General features: G+C 42.6%; 1 long non-coding RNA gene and 2 other non-coding genes across 3 annotated transcripts; all 3 read left to right on the top strand.

Annotated features, from left to right (window-relative positions):
- Positions 1 to 2810: 2810 nt before the first annotated feature.
- LOC146599100 (uncharacterized) lies at positions 2811 to 14619 on the top strand. The gene is made up of 6 exons (XR_014895112.1): positions 2811 to 2924; positions 10821 to 10873; positions 11743 to 11812; positions 12401 to 12484; positions 13704 to 13733; positions 14155 to 14619. It is a non-coding gene; the product is annotated as an uncharacterized LOC146599100 (long non-coding RNA).
- On the top strand, positions 12637 to 12703 carry LOC146599102 (small nucleolar RNA SNORD50). The gene has a single exon (XR_014895116.1). It is a non-coding gene; the product is annotated as a small nucleolar RNA SNORD50 (small nucleolar RNA).
- Positions 13811 to 13879, top strand: LOC146599101 (small nucleolar RNA SNORD50). The gene has a single exon (XR_014895115.1). It is a non-coding gene; the product is annotated as a small nucleolar RNA SNORD50 (small nucleolar RNA).
- Positions 14620 to 14773: the final 154 nt, after the last annotated feature.

Below are 14773 nucleotides of genomic sequence, written 5' to 3'. Positions count from 1 at the left end.
CTAGTGGACTTASGTGATGCTGAGAAATATGAGGCACTTTGGGGCTGAAATGTTTGTGTGCAATGTTCATTCAGGCACGGCTAGTGGACCAGTACCATCAAATCTAGCAGGACTTAGAAGAGGAGAAGTTTCTTTTGCTAAATCACGAAAGCTGTTGTGGAGTAGCTTTGCAAGATATAAGATTCCCTTCAGTAAGCGCATGCCCATGTTTCATCTGCGAAGCTCACAAYGCTGAGCAGTATCCCCCAACTCTGGACAGGCCCTTAGTCATCTCATTATTTATAGACTATTCTTATTATCAATAGCTAGCTAAAATAGTTCTRATTTGTGCTTTATATAATATACTTTGGGCTTAAACTATGAGTCTCTTTATTTCTCCCCAGAAAATAAATTGCTTTCTTCAAGAAAGTAACATATTTTAAAGTTCTCACAGAGTGCTGTAGAAAAAGCGTAATTATTTAGCATTTAGGAAAGGAACAGTAAGGAGCTGCCTCCTTTCCTTAAGGACAAACAAGTCATAGTTAAGTGCTGCAATTATTTTGCTTTTCTTTAAMCCTGTGGTCACTAAGGAAGAGTGGTTTTGTATTTCCCATGCTGTGTGGCAAATGTCAGTTTTGGGACCTTCCTAACAGCCTAAGTGCTTTCTTCAGTGCAAGTTTCTCTGCTGAGGCTTACCTAAGGCACTAGCAACTATTCCTTGATGCTTCTAGCTTCACACTCTCCTCTCATACAGAAATAGCAGTTTCAACAAGTGCAGGTGGGAGGCACTTAGACCAAAAGGTAGCACACAGATCATTTTCCTGATGCCCCAGATTAGAGCAGAAGAGGTGGTAGACTGTCTATAGCTTGTACTCTGCCATTTGGACYACTCTGCTCATAGGCAAGAGGATGATCTCAGGTAGAACGGATGTGGAAGAATAAAAGGACAGAGAAAAAGAAGAGTAGCATTTCACTCACTGACCTCAGAAGAAAACAAGTTAGATTTTTTTTTGTCAACTATTTAGTTTTCTTGGTAGCATTAATCTTAATAACTTTAGGAATAAAATTACTGGATATGTTACTATTGTAAAACATCATTTCCCAGACTTTCTTTACCTGCTCCGAATGGGTAAGACTCTCTTCTGTTGAAAGGTCATCTGTATTTSTGGACCACCAGTTCTTGTAGTGCTCTTAACAAGTTGTTGCCAATACAATTCTTTGAACTCTTCTTCCCTCTTTTTTTTCTCTATTTTCCCCTACTAAATGGAATGATATACTCAATAATTATCTGAAGGGAGGGTGTCAAGGGGTCAAGGACAAACTCTTTTCAGTTGTCCCATGTGACAGGACAAGAGGCAATGGGCACAAACTGAGCCACAGGAAGCTCCGCCTGGACGTGAGGGGGAATTTCTTCCCTGTGAGAGTGACGGAGCCCTGGCACGGGTTGCCCAGAGAGGTTGTGGAGTCTCCTTCTCTGGAGATCTTCAAGACCCACCTGGATGCAACCCTGTCTAACGTGCTCTAGGTGACCCTGCTGAGCAGGGGGGTTGAACTAAATCTCCAGAGGTCTCTTCCAACCTTACTGATTCTATGATAAAACTCTCAGCCATAAGGTGGGAAATAAAGTTACAGACTCTAAGCAATTACAGAGAACATGCATATAGATTATTGGAATTCAGGATGCAGTTCCACAGCAGTTTAAATGTYGTCTGGGCTGTAGTGATGCTGTCTCTCCTACACAGCCTGGATTCCTGTTCCCATTGCTTTCACTAGCACTTCCACACATGCACAGGAAGCTGATTCAACTGAAAACTAACTGGCTTTCTGTCTGTAACTCTACAGTTGTACAACTTCTACTAGTGCTGTGATGGCTAAAGATGTGTCAGGACTGGGGCAGCCCACTCCACGGTCTGCTGTGGAACTGTATCCTTAGACTTTTTAGAGTGAAAATAGCAGAAAGAAATAATAAGCATTCAAGAAAGCTTTCTGTCAGCTGTGGGGAAGAGAAAATTTTTCAGCCCTGATGACTTGGAGTATCACAGAGCATTGCATGCTGTTTCCAGAAAGAGAAAGTGCATGCATGTGGCAAAGTTTCAGAAAGATCTAAGTAGAGACAAAGGACAGTTGAAACACTTAGGCAGAGCTATGGAATAAAAAGTTAACRAGTTGGATGCCTAAGAAAGAATATCAAAAGACAGCCATAGCAAACAAGCGTTCAATGAAAAATATTTAAGAGGCGAAGTTGTATTAGCTTCTTGTCTTTACTTGTTAGCTATGCATTTTATGAAAAGATCCYTTAATGCAAAATGTGTAAACAGCACCTGGATCAAACACCAGGCTCTAGCGCTCTCATTTTCCCCTTTAGCCCTCGCACTCCTGCCCCTCACAGGCAGAGCAGCCTGASCCCCCAGCAGCCCTGAGTGTAAACCCCTCAGGCCGAGACAGGCCCGAGTCCAGGCTCTAGGGTGAGGCTAGGCAAGCAGAGGCCTAGGGCAAATTTAATGGCAATTCGTCCGCAGATGCTGAGCTACGCGCTGCCAAGCGAAGCTGAGCAGTGCTGGCCACAGGCTGCGCCCCTTTTTTTCTGGCCACACCGAAAAGCAGTCGCGGCCCTTAGGAGTGGGGAGGGACCCGGAGGAAAACGCGTCAGCGCTCCGCGCCTCACAGGCGGCTCCGCCGCCCCAGGGCCTCCCTCCGCCGCCCAGGGCCGCGCAGCCCCGCCCGGGCGGGGCGGGGCGGGGCGGGGTAACGCCCGCCCGCCCCGTGCGCGGGCCCGCGCGCGCCGGGTCACGGCGGAGCGCGCCCGGCGGCTCGCGGGGCAACGGGCGCCGAGGGGCGGGGCCAGGCGGGGCGGGGCCAGCCTCGTTCCCAGCCCACCGCCTCCATATAAAGCTAGCGAGCGCCCCCGCGCCCCCTCTTTTCCTGCGGAGAGTCGGCGGCGGGCGGTAGGGCGGCGGCGGCGGGGCCGTGGTTTGCGTCGGTCGCGCAGGCGGCGCGCGAGAGGCGCCCAGCCGTGCTTCGGCAGCCCTGCCGTTTGGGAGGCTCGCCCCCGTTAGCGCGCGCGCTCTTCAGCGGCGCCCGGTAGTCATTGAGGCTCGAGGTGACGCTGAGACTCGCGCCGTCGACGAGGAGGTGGGAGGGGGGTAACAGGCCGTGGCGCGGGGCCGGGCCGCCGGCGCAAGCCGCCCCGCAGCATCCGCGACAGGGAGGGTGCGGACTACAAGTCCCGGCATGCCTCGCGCTTCCGCGGGGCGGTGGCAGGAGGGCGGTGCGGGGCGCTGCCCGCCGGAAGCGGTGGTGCGCAGCGCGAGGCATTGTGGGGCGGGTAGTTGCCGCGGCCGCCGCGCACGTGGCCGTGGCGGTACCATTTTGCCCCGGCGCGGGCGGCGCCAGGCGAGGCTCGCTCTGGCCTACGCCATTTTGATAGGTAGTCGGTACTGCCCGCGCAGCGGTGCTCGTTGCGGGCGTATGGGGTAAATGCGTTGGGTGGCTTTTGGGGCTGCACRTGCGTGACGCTACATAAATTATATAAGCAACTTCCCAGAAAAGCAGTGAATATCCAGATCAGTTCCGAGAATTGTAATGGGTAGCTATAAGGAGCATCAGATACAAGCTCAATGACTTACAGTGTCGGGGGCCGTTTTAGGTGGAAGAATCCTGTATGTCTCCACTGCCTATTAAAGGAATGCCTGGTTCTTAATGCTACATTGGTGTTAAGGAGTTCTATTTCTGGTTTTGGTAACCGCCTTCTGGTGACCCAGCTGGGACAATTGCTTCTGAGTCTCAACGGATCTGTGGGAGCGCAGGACCTCCTGCTGGTACCAAGGGATTCTTGAGGAGAACCTTCGGTCCCTGGACTGTAGAGCTCTGAACAAGGTCCCTGAAGAGTGAAGGCGCTCTTTTCTTTAAGAGGATCCTGAGATAGGTCGTTGCCTGTCCATAAGAGGTGGTGAAAGCCTTGTAGGATTGGGCTGTAGAGGTACCCAAAGGAAGGGAAGGTAATTCTGACAGGCAGAAGTCTGCAGATTGATTTAAAGATACTGGGGTATCATTGTGCRGCCACGCTGTCTTTTTGTCTTTTCTCTGCTTTTGTTCCTTCTTTTCTCTCCTTTCCTCCACCTCTCCATGCATTGCGTGTTGTTGCATGATGGGCAATGTTCCACTGCCTGAAGGGGGAATTTTAAGGACTTATATCTTAGGGTGCATTATAAGGTGTTGGTGACAAATGGGAGGTGATCYGCTAACAGAGAAACAGCTGATAGAATATTGCAACTGCTGGTGGTCACTGTATGCTCTGGAAGGCCAGGAAAAGTGGCCAAAGAATGGGATATTGTGATATGATACCATTTTGCGACTTGTTATTTTGCTGCAGGGAAGGGAAGTAGGATGAACTGCYGTATGTAGATCTGTTCTTTACTTTGCAGAATCTCCTGGAATGGCAGAGAGAATGTGTCTCCTAGAAGGAGACAGCAGGAATTTACAGGGAAGATCCAGAGAAGGTAGCTAAGGTGTTGAAATAATAATTAGGACTCAGGACTCTGACTGGAATGATCTGCAGGTAGTGTTAGATACTCTACTAGATAGTACTGAAGAGAAAATGGTGTTAAATGCAGCCTGAAAACAGGTGGAGGGAGCACATGCAAATGGGGGCTTGCAGGGAACAGTAGATCAAAACTTCTGTGCTACTGATCCAGGATGGGATCCCAATCTGCTGGGATGCTGAGGGCTTTTAACCAGATATCAAAGGTGGATACTATTTGGTATCAGGCATGCTATGCCAAAAGCAATTAACTGGTCCAAATTATATGAAGTAAAAACAGGAACCAAATTAATCCCCATCAGCTTTCATGGAGCTGTTAAAAGTTACTACCAGGAAATACACCCATCTGTATCTTGAGAAACGGGAAGAGGCTACCCAGTTGGCCTCCATCTTTATGGGGCAATCAACTCCAGATATAAAGAAGAAACTTAAGAAATCAAAAGGACAGATTCAAGGGATTTGGGAAGGATGTTGGCGATTGCATGGACAGTTTTTAATAAYAGAGGAAAAGGGAAGGAGATGCAGCAGGCTGGAAGAGAAAATTTGAGATGAGAGATTGATTGCAGCTCTGATGGGAGGGGCCCATAGAGGAAGGGGAGGATCAGGAAGGAATCACAGCAGAATGGGAAGGGGCAGGGGAGTGGGAAGGATGTTTTATGCAGCCCTGCCTTGCAGGAGACCAGTGTACAACCTGCAAAGAAAGAGGGCACTGGAGAAGGGAATGCCCTCAGGCTGGGACCTTGGACCCATCTCTGCAAGCTATCAAGCTGATGACATTGGATAATGAATCCTGAAGGGAACCAGGGGAGTCATTCCCAGCTGAGCCCCTAGTTACATTAAGGCTGGGGAATGAAGTAGAATTTCTTGTTGACATGGGAGCTACTTATTTGGTTCTTAACACCTGCAAAGGGCGTTTTAGCTCTAAGGTTGTAAATGTTGTTGGTGCCATGGGGAATGAGAAAATAGGCCATTTTTGCAGCCATTGAAGTTTAAACTTGGTAAAGAATGGATAACTCACCAGTTTCTCTACATGCCTGAATATCCAATGCCCCTAGTGGGAAGGGACATATTGAGCAAACTAGATGTGCAAATTACTTTTAAAAATGAAGAAATACAGCTATTAGTACCAGAAACAGAAGCCATGGAGGTGAGAATTTTTGTTACAGAACATACAGAAGCTGGAGAAAGATTCCTGTGGAGGTAGAGGATGTGGTAAYGCCTCTGGTATGGGCAAGCAAAACCCCAGGCCGATCTAAAATAGCGGAACCGGTGAAAGTTATTCTAAAACCTGGAGTCAAACCAGTAAGACAGAAGCAATATCCTATTAAGTGGGAGGCAAGGAAAGGGCTTGAAGAATTGATAATGAAATTCTTAAAATACAGGTTGTTGGTGGCATGTGAATCAGAATATAATACCCCGATGTTACCAGTAAAAAAACCAGAATGGCAAGGTATATAGGCTAGTACAGGATCCGAGAGCTGTGCATCATATTGTCCAAGACATCCACCCAGTGGTAGCCAACCCATATACCCTGCTGACCTCTTTGAAGGAGGAACATAAATGGCTTATGGTACTTGATATCAAGGATGCCTTTTTCTGCATAGCTCTAAGTAAGAATAGTTAGGCAATATTTGCCTTTGAGTGGGAAAGCCACACCACTGGATGTAAAACGCAACTTACCTGGATGGTATTGCTCCAAGGGTTTAAGAATAGTCCAACAATATTTGGCAACCAGTTGGTCAAGGAGTTGGAGACATGGAAGAAAGATGATTCTGATGGGACAATATTACAATATGTGGATGACATTCTGTTGGCTGCTGAAAACTGATGGAAGTGTATACAGATGACTATAAGCCTACTGAGCTTCCTAGGACAAGGGTGATACCAGTGTCGAAGAACAAGGCCCAGATAGGAAGAGAGGCTGTGATCTACTTAGGGTTTGAAATTTCACAAGGACGATGAAGGATGGGCCCTGATTGGAATGAGGCAATCTGCCAAATGCCAGAACCAACAGCAGTACAAGAATTAAGAGCATTTTTGGGCATGGTCGGGTGGTGCAGGTTATGAATTTTGGATTATGGGTTGTTAGTGAAACTGCTTTATGAAACCCTGAAGGGATCTGCAGGGGACTACTTAGTATGGACCCCAGAATGCCAAACTGCTTTTAGGAGCCTAAAAAGGGCTCAAATAACTCAAGTAGACCCAATGCAGGTGCTGTCATCTAAACTGTTTGAACTATTTGTGCATGAATGACAGCATCTTGCTACAGGTGTGCTGACTCAAAGATTGGGGACCTGAAGAAGGGTGGTGGGATATTTCTCCAAACAATTGGATAATGTCAGTGAAGGCTGGTGTTTGGGTGCTGTGGTGGTGACTGTTCTCTTGATCCAAGAAGCCAGAAAATTTTAACCACAGGACAAAGAATTGAAGTGTACGTTCTGCATATGGTGTTTTCCATCTTAGAACAAAAAGGGGGGCATAGGTTGTCCCCGAGCCAAATGCTCAAATACCAAGTTGTCCTGCTGGAGCAAGATCATACAGAACTTTGGACCACTTCAGCAACTAACCCGGCAATGTTTTTGATTTCGGAAAAAGGAGGTTCTGAGCCCCCTGTACCACGACTGTCTACAGACTATTGAACAAGTGTATTCCAGTAGGCAGGACTTAAAACAATGAGCCCCTTGCTGAGCCAGAGTCAGAGCTATTCACAGACGGAAGTAGCTTTGTATGAGAAGGGAAACGGGTGGCTTGGTATGCTGTGGTCACCACCATGGATGTGGTAGAAATGGGCTTTACCTGTAAACAGTTCAGCTGATAGCACTTAGACAAGCCTTGAAAATATCAGAAGGGAAGAAAGTAAATATATGGATTGATTTGAAGTGTGTGTTTGGAATGGTACATGCCCACAGAGCTATTTGGAAAGAAAGGGGGTTACTTCTGGCTGAAGGCTCACCCATCAAATACAAAGAAGAAATTCTTCAGCTTTTGCAGGATATTAAGAAGCCAAAGGAGGTAGCCATAATGCATTGTAAAGCACATCAGTTTGCACAAACTGCAGTAAATGTGTGCAACTGAATAGCTGATAAAACTGCTGAAGAGGCAGCTGAACAAGGCATCCTTGCATAAATAATCCTGTGAACTGGAAAAGACCACCCCCAGGAACCATTAGGCAGGGGAATTCTCCTGGGGACTATTGGCAGATTGATGTCTCTGAATTACTGAGACAAAATGGCTGTAGGTATCTCTTAGTATTAATCAATACTAAGACCTTTTCTGGATGGCCTGAAGTATTTCCTTGATGCACCAACAAAGCAAAAGAAGTAACTATTACTTAAGAGATCATCCCCAGGTTTGGAGTGCCRATAGGAATGTCCTCTGATCAGGGCCCACATTTTGTGGCAGAAATTCTTGGTATTAAGTGAGATTTGTACACTCCTTGGAGACCAATCAGGTTGGAAGGTGGAAAGAATGAATTGGACCATAAAATGGCAGCTTAGTAAAATTTGTCAAGAAACATCTTTAAAATTGCCACTAGCTTTGCCAATAGCACTTTTCAGGATTAGAACACAGCACAGGACAAGGACTAAAATCAGCCCTTACCAGGTGATGTATGGAAAGCTGTACCAGGTCTCCTTAATACCTGGGGAACCCCATACAGTGGTTGAGGCAGGCTTATGTTTATATTTGATCTCCCTAGGAAAGGCTCTGATAGTCCTTAGGAGATACGTCATTCTTACTGGACCACTTGCTTTGGACACTTTGGTCCCCCCATATCAGGCAGGTGATAGGGTTTACCTGAAATCCTGGAACTCAGAAACCCTCCAGGAAAAGTGGAAAGGCCTGCGACAGGTACTTTTGACAACATATGCCTCCCTCAGATTAGAGGGAGTGGAGCCCTGGGTCCACTGTACGCAAGTAAAATTGTCTCCACGCCCTGTTCAGTGGCCCACAGTTGCAACTAAGGACCCACTCAAACTAAAAATCCAGAGGATGAACCACTGAAGGAGTGGGCATCAGGACATAGGGATCTCTTTGATAATGATGTTTGTGGTGGTAATCCTTTTATTGCTGAATCATTGTCAAGGACAGGATTGGGTAATAGGTATAGTTAAACTTCGTCCAGACTAGGCCTCTTGGGGTTGGAAAATAATTCAATCAGGAAATAAAATTCAAGCGACTGGTCCACAACTTCCAWCTAGTAGGAAATGAGTTTGAGATAGGATGGCCAAGGGGCACTGGTTCAGAATATTGTTGCCGTGTGGGATGGGACTGTACGAGGTTATTGGACAGGAAGTGCCTGACATAAAACGGGAGATACTACCTGGAAGTATCAATAGGAGACAGCAAAGAGGTATATTGCAGATCACAACACTGGGATTTACTACAGTGCTGTGCCTCTCTTAACAAGACAAAGGCAATTGATGCTCCAGTGAAAGTGCACAGAGGAGGCTTATTGGAACCAGGATGAGACAGGAGATCCCTATAGGACCATAAGGCAGTTACTTGATGGYCAGGAAGTAGAATCTTGACAGAAAAAAGAATTGTCTGAGGCAAATTGCGAAAACAATCTGATCTTAGGATGGGTTAAAGGTTTTGGGAAGATGAATAACCTCTTGGGGAATTATACCCTTAAACCTTACTGACCTAATTAAATAACATTCTTCAGACCATACAAGGGGCAAATGCAACATACTACCTAGAAAAGGAGAATTGGTGTAGGCAGAGCGGGAGCAAGATCTTGCAGGATCCAACCATATGGAGGAAAGGAGCAGAACAACTGGTTGAAATGGATTGTGAATCTTGTAAGTGTGACTAGCAAGGAAGAGCCAGGTGGAAACCTTATGTGGAGAAACCTGCAAGAGTTCAACTGAAGTTCACCGTGGTATGAGCCCTACCTGCTGCTAGAGATGCTCATGACCCGAAAAGACAGCCCCTCATGGAGTTGCATCTGTAATGATATGTAAATATATAAACAAGTTCCCGGAAAAGCAATAAATGCTCAAATCATTTCCGAGAACTGTAATGAACATGTATAAGGAGCATCAGATATAAGCTCMATGATTTGTAGTCTCGGTGGGGGTGGCGTCTTAGATGGAAGGATCCCCCACATCCCTGGCGCATTCCTTATTAAAGGAATGCCTGCTTCTTAATGCTGCATTGATGTTAAGGAGTTTTATTTCTGGTTTTGGTAACAATTTTACATAGAATTGGTAGGCTCCTTTGTGTCATAACTGTACTTGTTTCAGGTTTCTCAACCCCAAGTATCATTAAATTGTCTTAAAAGAATTGTAACTGTACAATTACTGTAAAAAATCTACTTAATTGATTGAAAAGAAATCACACTAGGAATAAAAAATCTTCATTACAATCATAAGATTACTTGAATGCTTTAAGTACGAATGTTGTCTTGTTAGGCAATGAGAGGCGCCTAGAACATAAGGAGCTTTACAAAAAACTTCCAATGRCTTAAGGATTTTTTTCAATTTGCCTCTTGCAAAGCTGATGTCTTCATGTCACGTCAGCAAGTAGTCTTTCTGGAAGAGTGAGCAGTAGAATAAAAAGCAGAGCTAGGATTTTAGGCTTCATCAGCAAGCGATGATTAGGAGGTGGTTGAGAGTTGCAGTCATTCTATATTGAATCAACTTGCCTGTATCTGACATGATAGCCTGGGTCAGATGTTAAATGAACAAATAATAAAAAACTTGAATCTTCATAGTCTGTTWATAGGACTTGGTTACTGGGTATGAATAAGCCCATGTTCTTCATGGTTTAAGTTGTTGTCTGAAACAAACCCATGTTTAGTAGTGAATCTGCAGTGGATTGCTACATTGGTTACACAATGCAGAATGAGAAACGTTTCTTCAGGAATTTTGTACTGTAAAGGTGCTTCCATATGATAACAAAAATTTTATGTTTCTCTGGCTTGTGGTAGTAGACTGAATACTAAACACAGTTAAAATTTTATGTTATGCAAAACTATTGAAAGTAGCTAATGCTTACTCTACTTTAGGGATTAAATGCTTGAGCTAATGGGTTTTCATTAAAAATTCTAGATGTTAGTAAGTGCTAGAACCATGTGTACCTGAGTAGTGGATTTCAGGTGGATATAACTCTCACTCCTTTACTTGTAACTTCAAAATAATTCTAACTCTTGCTGCTGAAAGACCTGCAAGTTTAACGCTTCAGACATACCGTGTACTTCTGAGGCTATAGAAATTGCTCATGTGCTGTCCGTGGTTTTACAGCTTACTAACAAAAATTTGATTGCTGTTTGAGTGAAGTTTGTTTTGCTTATTTTTAGGTACTATGAAGAAGTATGTAGTGCTGTTTGATATATTGTACAGAAACTTTAAGGTATGGTTCTGGATTTTTTTTTTTAATTTCATTAATGTAGAAGGAACATGACATTTTTGTCACTGATTAACATAGTAAGTGCTTCCAGTTTTTAGGCTATTTTCCTGTTTTTGTCTGTCTGAAAATAATTCCCTCAGGTGTCAAGAGTTGTCATCTTTGGATGACAGAAGACAGAAAAGATCTATAGTATGATGATGCTATAGTATGTCACACTTCCATGGTTCCGTTTAAACTGATTAATAATTACCTAAGCTTTTATATTCTTTCCTGTGTGAAGACAAATCCTTTATTCAATTGGTTCTGATATTTTTTGCTGTAGTATTTTGGATCAAGTTGCCCAGAGAGATTGTGGAGTCTCCATCCTTGGAGATGTTCAAAACCCAACTGGACATGGACAGCTTTTACTGATTTTTGGAGACGATGTGCAAGTTAGCTGCCTGGCCTTGTTGGAATTCATATGAATTCCAATATGTGACCATACACAAACATAAATTATTGAGGTTATGATCCCACAAACCATGGGCAGAAATAGTATTGCATTGTGAATAAATGCATTGTGTCCTTCTTATAGAAAAACCTTTGATACAGAAGCTTAAATATTTCGGTTCTTCAGACATCCTAATTGTTGAAAATGGATCCACAAACAATGCAGTCTGACCTTCCTAGTGCAGTATAGAATTTCAACTTGACAAGTATTGTTGAAAGTCTCTTAATAGACTAATTTTGAATTGCTGTATTTAAAAAACATGAATTTTCAGCATTTGGTAATGGTGATTCTGACTTAATACATGCAATAATGCTAGATCACAGCAAGAGCTTAACAGGCATTTTCAATTTTAAAATCCAGTTTTGTTTAATTTGAATTCTAGCCCTTCATGGAAACACAATCAGAACTAGAAGAATGCTTGGTACACACAAGTGGACATTCCTGAAAGCTATGTATGTTTGAATGATCGGTGGGGAGGAATTAATGTGATTGGCAATATATATGTATCATTAAATTAGTACGTATGTAGTTAGCTTAAAACTGGAGGTGTGATTGGTTTTCAGATATGTTATTTGACATGATCATCTTGCAATGGATAGGCTGAGATGAGTAATTGAGGTGATGTATAGTTTATTTGGGTCACTTCAAACCACTGTTGAAGGGAGCTGGTAAACTGCGTGTCTGAAGCATGCATACTAGATTTGTGCAAAAACTGCCTAAGGGATACGGCTATTGTTTGTCATTTTACTCTTAAGGCTCAGTAGATTAATATAAGAAAGCAGTAAGGTCAAGAAAACAGAGCTGGCATGTGGAGATTTGATACAAATAGGGAGCATAGACAATATTCTTTTGGAAATTTCTGGGAAATAAATTCAGGAACTTACATTCAAATTAATTTGTATGCAACTTAAATACCTGCAGCCAATGATTGTGTTTGAAAAAAATCTGGGAGGAATGGGGAATCTGGAAGAGTGAAACTTATGTTCTGCCTGATCACATTGTAATAGGGTTTATTTATTTATTTATTTWTTTATTTCTAGTATGGTGTATCAACAAGCAGTTTGAAGAAGAAACTCAAATGTCCTGATGAGATTTTTCTGGTCACTCTAGGACATCAGATAGAGGTAACATTTATTGACTTAGCAGCTGAAACTTTTGTAATGTATTCTTTTCAGCATATATGAATACTTACCATAAGCTTATCTTGTGAAATATATGCATTGCACTTYGCATTCATTGATACTTAGTGTGCTACTGTAACTATTTGAAAGTGGTAGATCGTGATGAAACTGCCAAATCTGACTTGTTGATGAGAAACTTCATACGGATCTGGCTTCTGAGATGAAACCACTGCTAAGATTCTTTCAAAAGTCATTTAATTTTTCATTCACTACCCAGGTTAATGTTACTTAAATTATTGTCTCATGTACTAGCTAGATGCTACCACATTCCAGGCTGTGAATAAGGATGTTAGTGCGTTATTTAAACTCACTTATGTTGTCCGTGTTGACATAACATGTGATGTTGCCCAGCAAAAACTAGAAACTGTAAAGGGAAAGAGTATTAGACATCTGTAACTTGATCTTATTCTTTGCCTGGGATTAATGGTGCTGTGACAAGGCAACAAAGTATTGTTGGTCTTTCAGAACTAGTGATGACACTTGACACACAGGCTTTGGCCTGTTTATGAAACACTATTCACTTAAGGCTTGCTCAGATGCAGGTATTTGTGAAAGTAAACTTTAATAACTAAAGGGGGAATTTGGCGATGAATTAAAACGGAATTATGCTAGGATTTGTTCAGCTCTGGAGCTAAACTAACTGAGGCCAAGCTAAAACATTTGCAGTAGGTTAAAAAAAAAAAAAAAAGTACCAATGAATGTTTACTGTGCATCAACTGATACTGTGGTACCTGTTGCTTTGAACTTTGCTTCTTACCTGAATTTGACCTTCAAAGAAATTCACTTAATTTGGATTATCTTTTCTCAGTATTGACAAGTTTATGGGTTGTATTTAGAAAGTCAAATTACAAAGTAGGGATAGGATGTGATTTTGCTGTCTTACTGCAAGATTTAATTTTGTTTGTTTTTTAATAAAAGATATTTAAAGATGTTGCTAGCTGTTAGTGGCTTCCTTTGAAGGCCAGGCTTTGTCTTAGTACATGAAGTTGAAATGTAAGCATGAAAAACATCTTGTGTAGCAGTGCTACCTGTAAAATGCTGTTGTTCAGACAGGCTACATTTCAAGTAGGGGAGTGGGGTGACTGCTAAATGGCTGATTTAGAGAAGTTGTAGTAGCAAGCTTTGTTAATATAGCTGACCTGTGCAATWTGTGTCTTTGCAGTGATGTTTAAAGGCTGCTCCTTCCTTAAAGGTACGAATTACAATAAATGCTATGACTAATTTGAAAAGCTTGAYATAATAGTGATGGTTAAAACCATTGGTATGTCTAATCAGTGAAGAACCTATCCCGAACCTGATTGCTTGAAGAAAAATGTATATGAATATAATTTCTGAGATTAGACTACTGTAACACCAAAATAGCTGAAATCTTGAAAATACTGAAGTTTCAAGGTCTTTATTTACCAAATAGGTTTAAATGACCTAATGACTGCTGCCAAGTGACTGCTTTTAAAACTGCAGATCATCACAATTCTAATCATGAGGTGACATATGAATGGTTGTATTAAAAATTGCACATTTGAAGTGTAGCATGATATTTGGCTTGTGTGTTTTTATATTATGGAAAATGGGCTGAATTACTTCATGATGTCTCTTGGCCTTTTTTCCTTAAGTCCAAATTCAGAATGAGATACTCTTTTTCCTTGGCACTTGCAGTAAAGATTCTTGCATGGAGGTAAGTGGTCTGGATGCAGTTTTTTATTTAATGTTTGCATGTTGATGGGTTTTAGCCTCTTCTGCAGTTTTTAATGTTTTGGTGCAAGCTGAGAACCAGGCATTCTGTAACTGTCAGACAGTAACTTCTTGATTTGTGTTGGAGGATTATAAGGATTATAATTGGTTAGTTGCCTGTCAGAGTTGTAGAGCCAAATTGAGCAATAGCTGGGCAAGAGAAGCAAAAGAAATCTTACTGTGGTATGAGGATATTTGAAATTTATTTCATTCAAATTTACAGGATCCAGATACTGATTCATAAACCATTTAGTAATGCAGTTTATCTGCTTGAGAGATGAAATGGAACTTGACACCTATTTAAGTGATGGAAGAAAATCTTTTTCAACTAATAAATGTCTCTCTTTTTTGACAGAGAAATGGCATAAAACATAAGAACCAATACTTCTAGTTGTTAAGGTATGTAAATAAAAAGCTTTCAAATATTTTCATTCAAAAAGTCTGGAGTGATTCTGTATTTAAATAGGTATACCTTAAGTATGTTGAAGGACTAAGAATATT

The sequence above is a fragment of the Rhea americana genome, unplaced genomic scaffold, assembly GCF_003343005.1.
Source record: "Rhea americana isolate MKP2758 unplaced genomic scaffold, rheAme1 scaffold_147, whole genome shotgun sequence".
In the NCBI taxonomy this organism is placed as follows: Eukaryota; Metazoa; Chordata; class Aves; order Rheiformes; family Rheidae; genus Rhea; species Rhea americana.
The sequence above is the reverse complement of the archived record's forward strand: the minus strand, read 5'-3'. Positions and strand labels throughout refer to the sequence as shown.